Genomic DNA, 18,905 nt, shown 5'->3' with positions numbered 1-18,905 from the left:
CGACTCTTTGCGACCCCATGAATCGCAGCACGCCAGGCCTCCCTGTCCATCACCAACTCCCAGAGTTCACTCAGACTCACATCCATCGAGTCAGTGATGCCGTCCAGCCATCTCATCCTCGGTCGTCCCCTTCAACTCCTGCCCCCAATCCCTCCCAGCATCAGAGTCTTTTCCAGTGAGTCAACTCTTCACATGAGGTAGCCAAAGTACTGGAGTTTCAGCTTTAGCATCATTCCTTCCAAAGAACACCCAGGACTGATCTCCTTCAGAATGGACTGGTTGGATCTCCTTGCAGTCCAAGGGACTCTCAGGAGTCTTCTCCAACACCACAGTTCAAAAGCATCAATTCTTCGGCGCTCAGCTTTCTTCACAGTCCAACTCTCACATCCATACCTGACTACTGGAAAAACTGAGCATGCAATATCTTTCCACTCATTTGTGTCTTTAATTTCCTTCATCAATGTATTATAGTTTCTTCTTTTGGTTTTCTTTTTTCTTTAATTTTTATTTTATACTGAAGTAGAGTTGATTTACAATGTTGTGTTAGTTTAAGGTGTACAGCAAAGTGATTCAGTTATACATACATTCATTCTTTTTCAGATTCTGTTCCCACATAGGTTATTACAGAATATTAAGTAGAGTTCCCTGTACTATTCAGCAGGTTCTTGCTGGTTATCTATTTTATATTAATATATAGTAGTGTGTATATGTTAATCCCAAACTCCTATTTTATTCTTCCTCCGAACGTCCTCCTACTGACCCTCCCACACCCCCCTCCCCCGCAATCATGAGGCTGCTTTCAAAGTCTGTGCGTCTGTTTCTGTTTTATAAATAGTTTCATTTGTATCTTTTTGTTTTTTAGATTCCATATGTCAGTGGTATCATATGATATTTGCCTTTCTCTGACTTCATTTAGTATTATGCTGCACATGGAATTATGTCATTTTTCTCTTACAGCTGAATAATATTCCATTGTATGTATGTACCATAACTTCTTTTTTTCCCCAATTGTTTATTAACTGATCATATTACAAAAATGATCCTGGTAGATACCTTAGTTCATCCTTCTAATAAGCCTGTTGATCTGGTCTTCCCTGTTGCCAGCATCTCCACCTTCTACAAAATGGATGGTCTTTTTCTTCATTCCACCTTGTGGAGAAGACAATTTAAAGGGCCACAGGAAGTTGTTTGCTTCTTTGAAAAGTTTTCCAACAGTACAGATCTCATGAATCAGATCCTCCATGCAGATGATGTTGTATTTCCCAAGAGATCGAGCAATCAATGTGTTATCTTTCAGGGCAATTTGCTTCCTGTTGATTTTGCCATAACCACGCTTATAGATCAATTCATTTATGGACTTCAGATTTGGGTACCCTGAGAAGGAAATGGCAACCCACTCCAGTATTCTTGCCTGGAAAATCCCATGGATGGAGAAGCCCAGTAGGCTACAGTCCATGGGGTCGCAAAGAGTCAGACATGACTGAGCGACTTCACTTCACTTCACTTCATGCAATGTATGGCTCCACAATTCTCAACATATTAACTGAAGCCTTTTTGAGCTTCACGAAGGTCCCATTGAAGATCTGCTGGAGATGAAGGAACTGTAGCACTTTTTGAACCTCTGGGCTCACACCTTTGATACCTTTGATCCTGATGACAAATGCCAATTTAGGTTATGCAGGTACATAAAAGTTGCTGGCTTTTTGTGCCATCCTAGCCATTCGAATTTCAGTTCTGTACACCCGCCTATATTCCTTGTGGTAATGCTTAACTTTTTCATAGATAAGCTTCCTCCTTCCCTTTCGAAGCATCTTTTGGGCCAACTTCTTTCTCAGGCACTTGATCTTAAGCTCTGCGAAATTCTTTCACTTTTTCTTTAGAGTTTCTGGCACAGCAGGAACCTTCTTTTTCTCTTCTGCACCCTTCATGGTTCCAGCCAGGGAAGAGGCTACCATAACTTCTTTATTCATCTGTTGATGGACATTTAGGTGGCTTCCATGTCTTGGATATTGTAAATAGTGCTGCAATGAACATTAGGGCATATGTATCTTTTTGAACTATGGTATTCACTGGGTATATGCTCAAGAGTGGGTTTGCTGGATCAAATTTCAGTTTTTTTAAGGAAACTCCATACTGTTCTATAATGGTTGTACCAACTTATTAATATATACTCACTAACAATGTAGAAGGGTTTCCTTTTCTCCCCACTTTCTCCAGCATTTATCGTTTGTAGACATTTTGATGATGGCTATTCTGACCAGTGTCAAGTGATACCTCATTGTAGGTCTGACTTGCATTTCTCTAATAATTAGTGATGTTGAGCATCTTTTCATGTGCTCTTTGGCCATCTGTATGTCTTCTTTGGAAACATGTCTATTTAGACCTTCTGCCCATTGTTGTGTATTTTGGCATTGAGATGCATGTGCTCCCTCTATATTTCTGAAGATTAATCTCTTGTTGGTTGCTTCATTTGCAGATATTTTTTCCCATTCTGAGGGTTGTCTTTTCATTTATGTTTATGGTTTCCTTTTTTGTGCAAGGTTTTTATGTTTAATTAGGTCCCATTTGTTTATGTTTGTTTTTATTTTCATTATTCTAGGAGGTGGATCAAAAAAGATCTTGCTGCAATTTATATCAAAGAGCGTTCTGCCTATGCTTTCCTCGAAGAGTTTAATAGTACCTGGCCTTACATTTAGGTCTTTAATCCATTCTGAGTTGAGTTTTGTGTGTGGTATTAGGGAGTGTTCTAATTTAACTCTTTTACATATAGTGGTCCAGTTTTTCCAGCAACACTTATTGAAGAGACTATTTTTCCTCCACTGTATAGTCTTCCCTTTCCTCATAGCTGGAGGCATGGGTTTATTTATACACTTTCTATCCTGTCCCATTGATCTATATTTCTGTTTTTGTGCCGGTACAAACCCATACTGGATTATCGTGAGTGAGTGAAGTAGCTCAGTCGTGTCCAACTCTTTGCAACCCCATGGACTGTAGCCTATCAGGCTCCTCCGTCCATGGGATTTTCCAGGCAAGAGTGCTGGAGTGGATTGCCATTTCCTTCTCCAGGGGATCTTCCCGACCCAAGAATCGAACCCAGGTCTCCCGCATTGCAGGCAGATGCTTTACCGTCTTATCGTAGCTTTGTAATATAGGAAGTCAGGGAGCCTGATTCCTCCAGTTCCTTTTTCTTTCTCGAGATAGCTTAGGCTATTCAGGGTCATTTGTGTTTCCATTTGTTGTTGCTGTTCAGTCGCTCAGCTGTGTCAACTCTTTGTGACCCCATGGACTGCAGCACGCCAGGCTTCCCTGTCCTTCACTATCTCCCAGAGTTTGTTCAAACATGTCCATTGAGTTGATGATGCCATCTCATCCTTTGTTGCTCCCTTCTCCTCCTGCCTTTCATCTTGCCCAGCATCAGGGTCTTTTCCAATGAGCAGAAGTATTGGAGCTTCTTCAGCTTGTGTTTCCATACATATTATAAATTTTTTTGTCCCAATTCTGTGAAAAATGCCATTGGTAATTTGACAGAATTTGCATCAGATCTCTAGATTGCTTTGGGTAGTATAGCCATTTTCACTATATTGATTCTTCCAATCCAAGAACATGGGAATCTCTCCATTTATTTGTTTCACCTTCGATTTCTTTCATACTATCTTATAGTTCTCTGAATGCAGGTCTCTTGCCTCCTTGAAAGTGAATGTGTTAGTGGCTCAACTGTGTCTTTTTGTGACCCCATAGACTAGCCTGACAGGCTCCTCTGTCCGTGGGACTCTCTAGGCAAGAATACTGGGGTGGTTGCCATTTCCTTCTCCAGGGGATCTTCCTGATCCAGGGAGGTTTATTCCTAGATATTTAATTCTTTTTGTTGCAAAGGTAAATGGGATTGTTTCCTTAATTTCTCTTTCTGATCTTTTGCTGTTAGTGTATAGGAATGTTAAGAGATTTCTGTGAATTAATTTTTAATCCTTTGGCTTTACTAAATTCAGTGATGAGCTCTAGTCTTTTTCAGGGATTCCCTAGAGGCTCAGATGATAAAGAAACTGCCAAAAATGTAGGAGACCCAGGGTCAATCCCTGGATTGGAAAGATCCCCTAGAGAAGGGAGTGGCTACCCACTCCATTGCTAATTTGGAGTGGATAGACTCCAGTGGCTACTCACTCCAGTATTCTTGCCTAGAGAATTCCCTGGACAGAGGAGCCTTCTGAGTGGTTTTTCTGTTGGCATTTTTAGGATTTTCTATGTATAGTATCATGTCATCTGCACTTCTTTACCAACATAGAGTTCTTTTCTTTCTTTTCTTCTCTGATTGCCATGGCTATGATTCCAAAAACTATGTTGAATAACTGTGATGAGAGTGAACATCCTTGTCTTGTTCCTGATTTTAGAGAAAATGCTTCCAGATATTCACCTTGAGAATAATTTTGTTATGAGTTTGTTGTATATTCCCTGTTGCTGCTGCTAAGTCGCTTCAGTCGTGTCCGACTCTGTGTGACCCCACAGACCACAGCCCACCAGGCTCCGCCGTCCCTGGGATTCTCCAGGCAAGAACACTGGAGTGGGTTGCCATTTCCCTCTCCAATGCATAAAAGTGAAAGTAAAGTCACTCAGTTGTGCCCGACTCTTAGCGACGAAATGGACTGCAGCCTACCAGGCTCCTTCGTCCATGGGATTTTCCAGGCAAGAGTACTGGAGTGGCTTGCCATTGTTCCCTCTAAGCCCACTTTCTGAAGAATTTTTAAAATCATAAATGGGTGTTGAATTTTGTCAAAAGCTTTTTATGAATCTAATGAGATGATCATGTGGTTTTTATTCTTCAATTTGTAATGTGGTGTGTCACATTAGCTGATTTTGCATATACTGATTTCTTTCATCCCTGGGATAAATCCCACTTGATCATGGTGTATGATCCTTTTAATGTGTTTCTGGATTCTACTTACTATTATTTTGTTAAAGATTTTTGTGTCTATAATCATTATAATATTTCTCTGTAATTTTCTTTTATGGTTGTATCTCTGTCTGCTTTTGGTATCAGGATGATAGTGGCCTCATTGAATGAGCTTGGGAGTATTCCTCCCTCTGCAGTTTTTTGGAAGAGTTTCAGAAAGATAGGTGTTAGCTCATCTCTAAATGTTTGATAGGATTCACCTGTGAAGCCATCTGGTTCTGGACTTGTATTTGTTGGAAGAACTTTTTAAATCACAGTTTCAATACTTGTGATTGGTATTCACATTTTCTATTTCTTTCTGGTGGTCCCCCTGTCCTGCCTGTCACAAACCTGTTGCTGAGCCCTCCTCTGGGCCCCTGAAGCTCCCCTTCTGTCCCAGATTATCTCCCTGCCTGGGATGGGGCTTCCCCAGATGCGAGACCCTCGCCTCACCTTCAGCTCCCTACGAAGAGTTCAGGTCCTGTCCTGCTTTCTTTCCTCCTCCTTTTCCCTTCTTCCTTCTTTTGTCTTATCTGGTTACAAGGGGATCTCTCTTGTCCTTTTAGGTGTCTGAGGTCCTCTGCTAGCATTCCACAGATGGTCCACTAGAACTGTTGCAGGGAGAGATGAACTCTACATCCTCCTCCTTCCTTGCCACCCCCTCTCTTTTCTTTTGCCTTGCCTGGTTATGTGGAGGTTATCTTGGCCCTCCAGAAGTCTGAGGTTTTCTACCAGTGTTCAATAGATGTTCTGTGTGAATCATTCCACTTGTAGATGTGTTTTTGATGAATTTGTGGGAAGAGATAAGCTCCATGTCCTGCTTCTCCATCATGTTGAATCCTCCCTCCAAAGTCTTACAGTTTTCAATGTACACATGTCATTGGCCTTCTTTTATAAATTTACTCCTAATTATTTTATTCTTTTGATGCAGTTGTCAACTGTGTTTTTTTTAAAATTTCTTTGTCTGATAGTTTGCCATTAGTGTGTAGAAACACAACAGATTTTTTAATATTTTTATATCCTGCAACTTTACTGAAGTTTTTAGTTCAAATAGTTTTCTAGCACAGGGTTTTGGATTTTTCTCTATAAAACAGCATTTCATCTGCAAGTAGTGACAGGTTTTACTTCCTTTTCATAAAAACATGATTATATTTTAATAAAAATTACCATATAAAACACCATAGTAAATTGATGGCAACAAAATATGGTATTTCATTGACATTGCATGACAAACGTTAATCTCCTTTGGCCATAAATGAGTTCCTGGAATACTTACTTCTTTCTAATTTGGATGGCTTTTATACCTTTTTCTTGCCCAATTGCCCTGTCTAGAACTTGCAATACTACATTGAATAAAAGTGATGAAAGTTGGAATCCTTATTTTGTTTCTAATCATAGAGGTAAAGCTTTCAGCTTTTCACCACCGAGTGTGATGTTAGCTGTTGGTTTGTCATATGTGTTTTTTTTGTTGAGATATGTTCCCTGTATACCCAATATGTTGAAAGTTTTCCATAAATGTTGAATTTTGTCAAATGCTTTTTCTGCATCTACTGATTATGGTTTTATCTTTCATTCTGATAATGTGGTATATCACACTAATTGATCTGCAGATGTTAAACCACTCTTGCACCTCTGGAATAAATCCCACTTGAATATGTTGTACAATATGTTGTACAATTCTTTTAATGTATTGTTGAATTATAGTTTGCTAATATTGTTGAATTATAGTTTGCTAATATTATTAGTTTGCTGATATTTTATTGAGGATTTTTGCATCTCTGTGCATCAGGGATATTGACCTGTAATTTTCTTATGGTTTCTTATCTAGATGATTGGTGTCAGGGTAATGCTGGCCTTATAAAATGGTTTTGGAAGAGTCCCCTCCCCTCTTTTTTGAGGCAAGAGCTTGGAAAGGACTGGTATTAATTTTTTCTTTAAATGTTTCATAGAATTCACCAGGGAAGCCATCTGACCCTGGACTTCTTTTTGTTTGGAGGTTTTTGGTTACCAATTCAATCTCCTTACTAGTAATCAGCCACAGATTTTGTCTTGTGATTCAGCCTTGGTAGATTGAATGTGCCTTGGAATATATCCATTTCTTCTAGGCTATTGAATTTGTTGGCATCTAATTGTTCATAGTTCTGTTTCATGAGACTTTGTGTTTCTGTGTTATCCATTTTAACCGTTCTTTCCTTTCTGATTTGAGTCCTGTCCTTTTCTTAGTGAGTCTGGCAAAGGTTTGTCAATTTTGTTCTCTTTTCAGTGAACTGGCTCTTAGATTTACTGATCTTTTCTATTTTTGTCTTTTTATTTATATCCACTGTGATCTTTATCTTCTTCTTTCCATTAAATTTGAGCTTCTTTGTTCTTCTACTAACTACTTGAGGTATAAACATAGGTTTTTTTTTTTTTTTTAGATCTTTTTTGTTAGGACTTCTTTTGCTATATCCCATAAGTCTGGCATGTTGTATTTCCATTTTTATTTATAACTGTGGAAAATTCTGAAAGAGATGGCAATACCAGACCACCTGACCTGCCTCTTGAGAAACCTATATGCAGGTCTGGAGGCAACAGTTAGAACTGGACATGGAACAACAGACTGATTCTTGATTCCAGCTTGTGCTTCTTCCAGCCCAGCGTTTCTTATGATGTACTCTGCATAGAAGTTAAATAAGCAGGGTGACAATATACAGCCTTGATGTACTCCAGGCTGTGTGATGTATTGTCACCCTGCTTATTTAACTTCTATGCAGAGTACATCATAAGAAATGCTGGGCTGGAAGAAGCACAAGCTGGAATTAAGATTGACGGGAGAAATATCAATAACCTCAGATATGCAGATGACACCACCCTTATGGCAGAAAGTGAAGAGGAGCTAAAAAGCCTCTTGATGAGTTAGAAAGTTGGCTTAAAGCTCAACATTCAACTAAACTCAACTAAGATCATGGCATCTGGTCCCATCACTTCATGGGAAATAGATGGGGAAACAGTGTCAGACTTTATTTTGGGGGGCTCCAAAATCACTGCAGATGGTGATTGCAGCCATGAAATTAAAAGACACTCCGTGGAAGGAAAGTTATGACCAACCTAGATAGCATATTCAAAAGCAGAGGCATTGCCAACAAAGTTCCGTCTAGTCAAGGCTATGGTTTTTCCAGTGATCATGTATGGATGTGAGAGTTGGACTGTGAAGAAAGCTGAGCACCGAAGAATTGATGCTTTTGAGCTGTGATGTTGGAGAAGACTCTTGAGAGTCCCTGGGACTGCAAGGAGATCCAACCAGTCCATTCTGAAGGAGATCAGCCCTGGGGTTTCTTTGGAAGGACTGATGCTAAAGCTGAAATTCCAATACTTTGGCCACCTCATGCGAAGAGTTGACTCTTTGGAAAAGACTTTGATAATGGGAGGGATTGGGGGCAGGAGGAGAAGGGGATGACAGAGGATGAGATGGCTGGATGGCATCACGGACTCGATGGATGTGAGTTTGAGTGAACTCTGGGAGTTGGTGATGGACAGGGAGGCCTGGCGCGCTGCAATTCATGGGGTCGCAGAGTCGGACATGCCTGAGCAACTGAACTGAAGGTATTTATTTCTCTTTTGCTTACTTCTTTGACCCATTGGTTGTTCAGCAGCATGTTGCTTAGTCTTCACATACTTGTGAATTTTCTGGTTTTCTTATAATTAATTTCTAGGTTCAGAATATTGTGGATGGAAAAGATACATTTTAAATCATCTTAAATTTACATAGACCTTTTTTTGACCTAACATATGCACTCCAGTACTCTTGTCTGGAAACTCCATGGATGGAGGAGCCTGGTAGGCTGCAGTCCATGGGGTTGCTAAGAGTTGGACTCGACTGAGTGACTTCACTTTCACTTACTTTTCACTTTCATGCACTGGAAAAGGAAATGGCAACCCACTCCAGTGTTCTTGCCTGGAGAATCCCAGGGACGGCAGAGCCCAATGGGCTGCCGTCTGTGGAGTTGCACAGAGTTGGACACGACTGAAGCAACTTAGCAGCAGCAGCAGTAGCATGATCTATCTTGGAGAATAATTCCATGTGTGCTTGAGAAGATTGTGTATTCTGTTTTCTGTCTGATCTATCCATTGATGAATGTGGAGTACTAAAGTCCCCTATTAATACTGTAATGTTATTTCTTTACGTTTGTTAATGTTTGCTTTATATATTTAGGTGCTCCTATGTTGGGTTGTGGGCTTCCCTGCTGGCTCAGTGGTAAAGATCCAGCCTGCCAACATAGGGGATGCGAGTTCGATCCCTGGATCATGAAGATCCCCTGGAGAAGGAACTGGATACCCACTCCAGTATTCTTGCCTGGGAACTCCCATGGACAGAGGAGCCTGGTGGGCTACAGTCCATGGGGTCCCAGTCAGACATGACTTAGTGACTAAACAAGCAATGTTGGGTTGCATAGCTCGTCTCAAATATTGTATCCTTTCATAGTCCCTTTATCATTATAAAATAACCTTGTCTCTAATTAGCCTATCTTTTACCATTCCTTCACTTTCAATCTGTATATATCCTTACATCTGAAGTAAGTATCTTATAGGCAACATTTAGACGTATCTTGTTTTTTTTATATCTATTCAGCTACTCTTTTGATTAGAGCATTCAGTCCATTTAGTCTTATTGTCATTCTGTTCATTGTTTTCTGGCTGTTTTGTAATTTCTCTTCTTCTTTTCTTGCTCCTCCTTTGAAATTTGATGACATCTTGCATTAGCATGCTTAGATTTTCTTCTCTTTATATTTTGTGTGTGTGTGTTTTTTAATGGGTTTTTGCTTTAAGGTACCATGAGGCTTACAAAAAACAACTTATAAGTCTGTTTTAAATTGCTAAGTTTGAAAGCATTCTGAAGTTCTTGTTGTCCAGTTGCTTCAGTCGTGTCTGACTGCATTACCCAATGGACTGCCTCCTGCCAGGCTCCTCTGTCCATGGGATTCTCCAGGCAAGAATACTGGAATGGGTTGCCATGCCCTCCTCCAGGGGATCTTCCCAACCCAGGGATTGAACCTGCGTCTCTTACATCTCCCGCATTGGCAGGCAGGTTCTTTACCACCAACCCCTTGCTAAACCCCTCTAGTGTATTTTTCTCTGCAGTTATTATATTTTTCAGCTCTGTGATTTTTATTGCCACTTTCTTATATTTTCTTTCTTTTGTTGCAGGTCTCACTTTGTGCATCCCATGTTCTGAACTCATGAGCATCTTTATGACCATTGTTTTGAACTCATCATGAGGTAAATAACTTATCTCTGTATCATTAAGGTCTTTTTCTGAGATTTTTATCTTCTTCCATTGGCACATATTCTTCTGTTTATTTTCTTTGACTTTCTGTGTTGGTGTTTGTATGCACTAGAGAAAACAGCCACTGCTCCTAGTCTGAAGTAGCAACCTCATGTAAAAGATAAAATTATTGTTCAACCCTGCCCTAGTTGGTTGTGTTTGTTTACGGAGCCTATTTTATTCTTAGTGGTTCCAAGAAGGGAGGGTGTTCCTAGACCTGTCAGTGTCCCAGAGGGGATAATCTGTCTGCTCCCTCTGTACTGAGCTCTGCGGTGATAGCTAGTTAAGTCCTTATTGACCAGGGGATTTTTGCAGAAACTAATGCCTGTGGCCAGCAATTTTTATTTTGGCCTCTTTAAAACTAATTCTGTTACTTAACTAACACTTCGGGGGTTATTACATTCACTAGTTACACCTGACATACCTGTAAATCCTTCTAATTTTTGTGAACTGTAGTCTTCAATGCACTCTTTTGTAGAAGCAAAGGAGTATTCTCCAGCATGGTGAGTTTCATTTTCACTTTCCATATCAGTCACTAAGGTTTTTTCATCTTTTTGTTGGTCTAATATTCAGACAGTTAGAACTATATTCTGTAGAACTACCATCTTCTAGCATACTACTATATATGTTCCTTGGAAATTAGAGAAAGTATCTGCATGAAACTCACTGATAAATTCATGTTTATAATATACACATGGTTGGAACAAAGACCTAACAGAGCAAAATGTGAATAACACAGCAGTCATAAGTTGCAAATGAACTGGACCCTTGATGATGTCACATGGTGACATTAATTGTATCACCCTCTGAAAATGTATTGCTACATCTCCATTTGATAATGTTTGGGTAACAAAGATGTATTAATGTGTGTCAATAATGTGTTAGGAACTATTTCTTTGCTACTGTCCCACTGAGCCTGTGAACATAAGCCTCACTGGCCACAAGAGCCAGGCTATCAGAGGATGTATCCTCAGGGTGGTAGCCACAAAAGCTGGGTCACCAGATATTTATAAGAGCTCGTTTCTCAGAGACTGTGGCGATTTGGAGCTGGAAAGACAGAAAGCATGAAGATGACAGTTGCCAACTTCCCGGGTCTTTACAGAGGACTGCAGTCATCCTCTGTGTGTGTGTGAGTGAGAGAGAAGCCTGGCTCACAGGCCACAGCTATGAAGGTAAGTTAAGAGGCTTCCTGTATAGGAGGATTGGGGCTTTTGATTCTCTTGCTTCTCTGCTGTTCCCTGAGGTTAGATAGTTAAGACGTCTTGACTTGTGACAGTCCTGTGGGACCTGTGAGTGTAAGCTGTGCTGTCCACCAGAGCCAGGCAACCAAGGGATTCCTCTGGGTGGCAACTGCAAAAAGCAGGGCATAAGACGAGTGCTCAAGCTCTTTCTAGGAGATGCCAGTGACTTGGCATGAAAGATAGCACCTTCCTGCCTCTGTTTTGGAGAGTAAGCCCCTGCACATGTGTTAAATTAGATGCCTGCCTCTTGGGCTGAAGCTTTAAGATAAACAAATTGACCTGTTGCACAGAAAGCCTTGGTATGTTTTAGTTGGCTGCCTCTGCTCTGGGCCCTAGAATGGGTGATTCTGCCTCAGCCCTTTAAGAATTCTATCACCTTCTGGGTTTCTTGGACACAAGTCCCAGTGGCTTTCAAAGCTAGAGGTTCTCAGAGTTAGGGATAACTTGTCTCTCAGGTGGGAGCCAGGAGAAGGAAATGGCAACCCACTCCAGTGTTCTTGCCTGGAGAACCCCATGGACAAAGGAGCCTGGTAGGCCACAGTCCATGCGGTTGCAGAGTTGGATACAACTGAGCGACTTCACTTTCAGGTGGGGGCCTTAAAAGCTGAGCTTCAAACCCTTTGCTCCTTGGGGACAGGCTGGGAGCTGCAAGAGCCCCTCTGATTGTGGGTCCTGGGGATACTATGTCTCAGCCTCTCCTACCTACTTTGCAGGAATTGCTCTGCTAGTTTTAGAAGAGGTTGTTCCATCTGTAGCTGGAGGTTTGCTGTGTCCATGGCAGGAGGGGAGTTGAGGCTCCTCCTGTGTCACCATCTTGAACCAGAACCCTGGGTTGTCTTTTTCGAATGGCTAGTAGAAAGAGAAGGGGAGGACTCAGGCAAGATTCACTCTCAAAGTAATCTGTGTAGGTTAGTCGCTCAGTCGTGTCCGACTCTTGCAACCCCACGGACTGTAGCCCTCCAGGCTCCTCTGTCCATGAGAGTGCCCAAGCAGGAATACTAGAGTCTTTTGCCGTTTCCTTCTCCAGGGGATCTTCCTGACCTAGAGATCAAACCCGGGCCTCTGGCACTGCAGGCAGACTCTTTACCAACTGAACCACCAGGGAAGCCTAATCTGTGTATATTTTGTCAAATCAGTAACATTTCTAGGTTGAAAGTTTGAAAATGTTCAGAGATTCTAGGCCATATAGGGGAGAAGGCAATGGCAACCCACTCCAGTACTCTTGCCTGGAAAATCCCATGGACAGAGGAGCCTGGAAGGTTGCAGTCCATGGGGTTGCTGAGGGTCGGACACAACTGAGCAACTTCACTTTCACTTTTCATTTTCATGCATTGGAGAAGGAAATGGCAACACACTCCAGTGTTCTTGCCTGGAGAATCCCAGGGACAGCGGAGCCTGGTGGGCTGCCGTCTATGGGGTCGTACAGAGTCGGACACGACTGAAGCGACTCAGCAGCAGCAGGCCATATAGGATGGTGGTTTAACCAAGTCTTTGCTGGACAGTTACTTGTCTGTTTTTATCCTCTTTGTTATTATGGAACTGTAAGGTTTCCAGACTGTCAGGGCAACATACTAATTCTTTTCTTTATAAAATGAAAGACAAGATAATGTATACCATTTTACCGAACTGGCAAAAAGGCAGCAAAGTGATAGCTATCCACCTGGACAGGCTTCCTGCCAATGGTTACATAGCCTTCCCAGCTTCACCCCACACACCTCTCTGAATGACCTTTCTAAATACTAACCTGACCCTGTTTCTCGGCAGAAGAGACTCACTGGCAAGCACTACAAGAACCTGTCTACTCCGTCAAGCCTTGGGTCTTCCTAGAATTGCCATCTGTATGCTCTAGTCATTTGGAACTGCCGTCATTCCCAGACAAGCCATGCTACTCCTGATGCCTGTCTGCCTGGAGAACATCTGCCCATCTTCAGAGACCAAGCCTAAGGTGATGCTGTGAAGCCTTATCTGACCACTTCCCTTCTTTTGTGAACAAAATGCACTCATTTCTCTTGGCCATGTAAGGAGGAGTGGAATTGCTGGGGCACAAGGTGAGCAACTGTTAGTTTCAGCGGGCACTTCCGAAGAAATCGACATCAAACCGATTGTCCCAATGTACGGTTCTACCAGGAGTTTACAAGTATTCCAACTGCTTTATATCGTCGCCAACCTTTATGGTTAGCACTCTTTTTCATTTCAGTCATTTTGGTAGGTGTTTCATCATGCTAGTAACTGGCATTTTCCAGATGACTAATAATATTTTCTTTTTTATGTTTATTGGCCGTTTGAATATCCTCTTTAGTGAAGCACCTGCTCTTTGTATACAGTATGTTCTAGATTCAATTCTTTTCTTGGATGTATGCATTCTAAGTATCATTATCCAGCCTGTGGCTTGTCATCTTACTCTCTTTTTGGTGTCTCTTGATGGGCAGGAGTTCTTTTTTTTTAAGACTAGTCATAACTTTATAAAGAAAAATAAGATAAACATTTGCTATTCCACCCAGCAGCCATTCTGAATCAGAGGGCGAAAGACACAGTGAAAAGAGGCTTCGATCTCTGAGGACTATGGGCTGCCAAAAATAGGAGAGAGAAGCAAGCATCCATCATTATTAAGCTTTTGTTTTTTTTTCAAGCCTCTTTTTCAGTTGAACCTGAGCTTACAAATCACCACAACAAACATTTTGCATAGAAGTACATTTATGTATTTAAAGGAACTGGGTTTAATTGTAAAATTTTTACTTAGTGCAGTAAGGCATTTAGGAGCTGGGTTGATTGACCTCTAACACCTATCCTTTATATAAGTATTTTTTAAAATATTAATACATTCATATTTGTACAAAACAGGCACTCAAATTACTACTGAAAAATATACAGATACAATATATATATGTATTTTTATCTCACACATATTCTTGGTGTTCAGTCTATTTAGTATCTTCTATAATGCTTACCACACTTTCCCAAGATCTGATAATGATATTAAACAAAGGTGGTCCCTGAGGCAGCCCCTCAGATATTTCTTGACTTAAAATTTTTTCATCATTAGTTATTGCTACCACTATCCAATAATACTACCGTCCTCATTTTTCCCCATCAAAACCAAATATAACTTTATGATTTATAATATTTATATGTATAAAAGCACCTTAAAATTCCCTTGATCATAAGTGGTAAGCATTATAGAAATAGTCCTGGCTACAGTTTAATGAGGAGATCTTAAAAGTAGCCGAAATGATTAACAACTTAAGCAAGAATCCCATTTTTGAAATTAGAATGAAAGAACTGATTTGGGAGAATGGCATTGAAACATGTATAATATCATATATGAAATGAATCGCCAGTCCAGGTTCGATGCATGATACTGGATACTTGGGGCTGGTGCACTGAGACGACCTAGAGGGATGGTACGGGGAGGGGGGGTGTTCAGGACGGGCACGTGTATACCTGTGGTGGACTCATGTTGATGTATGGCAAAACCAATACAATATTGTAAAGTAATTAACCTCCAATTAAAATGAATAAGTGAAGAATACAGACACGAACTACATGGGACATGATCAAAAGAACATCTTCACTTTGGAGTCTTAGAACAGAGAAGGGATAAAGGGACGAAATCTTATTCAGAGAAATATTGGCTGAAAAAGTCCCAAATCTGGGGGACGAGATGGCCATCTAGGTAAGGGAAGCGCAGAGATAACACCCAAAGAGATGCTCGCTAAGACACATTATAATCAACCTCTCAAGAATCAAAAGTCAGGACAGTGAAAGCAGCGAGAGAAAATCATATCCAGGGAATTCTGATAGAACTGCAAAGCTGTCAGCAGAGACCTTGCAGGCCTAGAGACAGTGGGAATATATTCAGAGCACTTAAGCAAACCAAATCTGTCACCCAGAAGTGAAGGCAAGAGAAAGACCAAAGCATGAGGGAATTTAATCACCATTAGACCTGCTTCCCAGGTGGCTCACAGATAAAAAATCTGCCCGCCAATGCAGGAAACCTAAGAGACATGGGTTTGATCCCTGGGTCAGGAACACCCCCTGGAGGAAGAAATGGCAACCCACATGAGTGTTCTTATCTGGGAAATCCCTTGTACAGAGGAGCCTGGCAGGCTAAAGTTCATGGGGTCGCAAAGAGTCGGACACAACTGAGTATCTGAGAACACAGACCTGCCCTACAAGAAATGCTAAAGAAAGTTCTTCAAACTGAAACAAATTAAAATGAAAACATACTGAAATATAATACTGGTAAAGGTGAATACGTATAGTCATATTCAAAATACTCAATATTTCAGCGGTGGTGTATAAATCACTTTGATATCTAGCATATAGGTTAAAGACAACAGTGTTGAATGAAAGTAACTGTAGCTGAAACATTATGTTAATATAACTTTTATAAATATAACAATATAGATGTTTAATATATGGGGCTTCCCAGGTGGTGCCAGTGGTAAAGAACCTGCCTACTAATGCAGGAGATGTGAGAGACACAGGTTCCATTCTTGGGTCAGGAAGATCCCCTGGAGAAGGGAATGGCAACCCATCCAATATTATTTTAATGTAACATTTATAAATATAAGTTGGGACATCAACATAAACTGAGGGGGCAGGTAAATAGGTGGATCTTTCTTAAGTAATGGAAGGTGTCATAATCATCTATTTTTAGCTGATAACTATAAAATATATTATGAAAGCCTCATGTAACCATAGACCAAAACCAGATAATAGATACAAAATGATAAGGAATAAAGGAATCAAAGCAAACTACTACAAAAAGATAATCCAATTCACAAAGAAAGACAGCAAAAGGAACCAAGGAATGACAAAACAATCAGAAATAAATTAACATTGGTGATAGTAAGTCTTTAGCTATCAATAATTTGTGTAAATGGGCTAAAAATTGGTTGCTGCTGCTAAGTCACTTCAGTTGTGTCCGACTCTGTGCGACGCCATAGACGGCAGCCCACCAGGCTCCTCCGTCCCTGGGATTCTCCAGGCAAGAACACTGGAGTGAGTTGCCATTTCCTTCTCCAATGCATGAAAGTGAAAAGTGAACGTGAAATCGGTCAGTCGTGTCCTACTCTTCAGGACCCCATGGACTGCAGCCTACCAGGCTCCTCCATCCATGGGATTTTCCAGGCAAGAGTACTGGAGTGGGGTGCCATTAAAACTGGTTAAATGGATTAAAAATAAGACCCATCTGTATCTGCCTACAAGAATATCACTTAAGCAGTATAGATACTCACAAGCAGAATGTGAAGGGATTAGAAAAGATATCTGAAGCAAATAGAAACCTAAAGAAAGCAGAGGTGGTTATACTCATATCAGACAAAATAGATATTAAGTCAAAAACTTAACAGGAGACAAGGTCATTATATAATGATGAAGGTGCAATTTATCAGATACATAAACTGAAAGATATGCACACCCAATAGAGTGTCTAAAATATTAAACAATTATTTTAAAATATTATACAGACAATACACCACTTGAAACAGTGGGTAGACTATCCAGGTAGAAAGTCAAGAAGGAAATAATGGGCATAGATGATGCTCTAGAACACATGGACCGACAGACACATACAGGACAAAACATTCTCCAGAATAAATCACAATGTCTTAGCAAATTTAAGAAGGTCAAAATTATACCAAGTATCTTTCCCAACCACAATGGTATAAAGCTAGAAATCCATACCAGGAGGAGAGCTGAAATGTTCCCAAGTATATGGGGATTAAAAAACACGCTCATGAAAAACAAATGGATCAAAGAAGCAGTCAAAAATAAAATAAAAAATAGCCTAAAACAAATAAAAATAATAGCACAACATATAAAAACCCATGGGATGCTGCAAAGGCAGTTCTGAGAGGGAAGTTTATAGTGATAAACATCTCAAAGAACTAGAAAGAGAAGAAACTAAGCCCAAATTTAGCAGAAAGGCAATAACAAAGATCAGAGCAGTAATAAACGAAATAGAGATTGAAAAGATAATAGAAGAGATTTACTGAATAATAAATTCAGTAAGTTGCAGGATACAAAATCAATATACAAAAACCTACTGCATTTCTGTATAGTAATAATGAACTATCACAAAGAAAAGTTAAAACCGTCCAACTTGAAATTGTATCAAAGTACTGAGGAATAAATTTAACCAAGGACATCGAAGACCTGTACACTGAAAACCATAAGACACGGAGGAAAAAAATTAAGACACAAATAAGTGGAATATATTCTGGGTCCTAGATTGGAAGAATATTGTGAAAATGTCCATGTTACCCAAAGCCAGCTACAGATTCAATGCAATCCCTATCAAAATTCCAAAGACATTATCACAGAAATAGAACAATCCTAAAATTTGTTGTAGAACCACAAAAGACCTTGAATATCCAAAGCAATCTTGAGAAATGAGAACACAGAAGCATTAAGCCTCCTGATTTCAAACTATATTACAGAATAGTACTAGCTTTGTTCGTAGTGATGCTTTCTAAGGCCCGCTTGACTTCACGTTCCAGGATGTCTGGCTCTAGGTGAGTGATCACACCATCATTATTATCCGGGTCGTGAAGATCCTTTTTGTACAGTTCTTCTGTGTATTCTTGCCACCCCTTCTTAATATCTTCTGCTTCTCTTAGGTCCATACCATTTCTGTCCTTTATCGAGCCCATCTTTGCATGAAATGTTCCCTTGGTATCTCTAATTTTCTTGAAGAGATCTCTAGTCTTTCCCATTCTGTTGTTTGCCTCTATTTCTCTGCATTGATTGCTGAAGAAGGCTTTCTTATCTCTTCTTGCTATTCTTTGGAACTCTGCATTCAGATGCTTATATCTTTCCTTTTCTCCTTGGCTTTTCACTTCTCTTCTTTTCACAGCTATCTGTAAGCCTTCCCCAGACAGCCATTTTGCTTTTTTGCATTTCTTTTCTATGGGGATGGTCTTGATCCCTGTCTCCTATACAATGTCACGAACCTCATTCCATAGTTCATCAGGCACTCTATCTATCAGATCTAGGCCCTTAAATCTATTTCTCACTTCCACTGTATAATCATAAGGGATTTGATTTAGGTCATACCTGAATGGTCTAGCGCTTTTCCCTGCTTTCTTCAATTTCAGTCTGAATTTGGTAATAAGGAGTTCATGATCTGAGCCACAGTCAGCTCCTGGTCTTGTTTTTGTTGACTGTATAGAGCTTCTCCATCTTTTGCTGCAGAGAATATAATCAATCTGATTTTGGAGTTGACCATCTGGTGATGTCCATGTGTAGAGTCTTCTCTTGTGCTGTTGGAAGAGGGTGTTTGCTATGACCAGTGCATTTTCTTGGCAAAACTCTATTAGTCTTTGCCCTGCTTCGTTCCGTATTTCAAGGCCAAATTTGCCTTTTACTCCAGGTGTTTCTTGACTTCCTACTTTTGCATTCCAGTCCCCTCTAATGAAAAGGACATCTTTTTTGG

General features: G+C 40.4%; 1 protein-coding gene and 1 pseudogene across 1 annotated transcript in view; both read right to left on the bottom strand.

Annotated features, from left to right (window-relative positions):
* Positions 1-18,905, bottom strand: part of FAM124A (family with sequence similarity 124 member A) — a 118,237-nt gene that overhangs the window by 15,381 nt on the left and 83,951 nt on the right. The gene's annotated exons all lie outside the window — the stretch shown is intronic.
* Positions 1,055-1,928, bottom strand: LOC138089213 (large ribosomal subunit protein uL30-like; annotated as a pseudogene).

This window comes from Capricornis sumatraensis, chromosome 12 (genome assembly GCF_032405125.1).
Source record: "Capricornis sumatraensis isolate serow.1 chromosome 12, serow.2, whole genome shotgun sequence".
Lineage (NCBI taxonomy): Eukaryota > Metazoa > Chordata > Mammalia > Artiodactyla > Bovidae > Capricornis > Capricornis sumatraensis.
The sequence above is the reverse complement of the archived record's forward strand: the minus strand, read 5'-3'. Positions and strand labels throughout refer to the sequence as shown.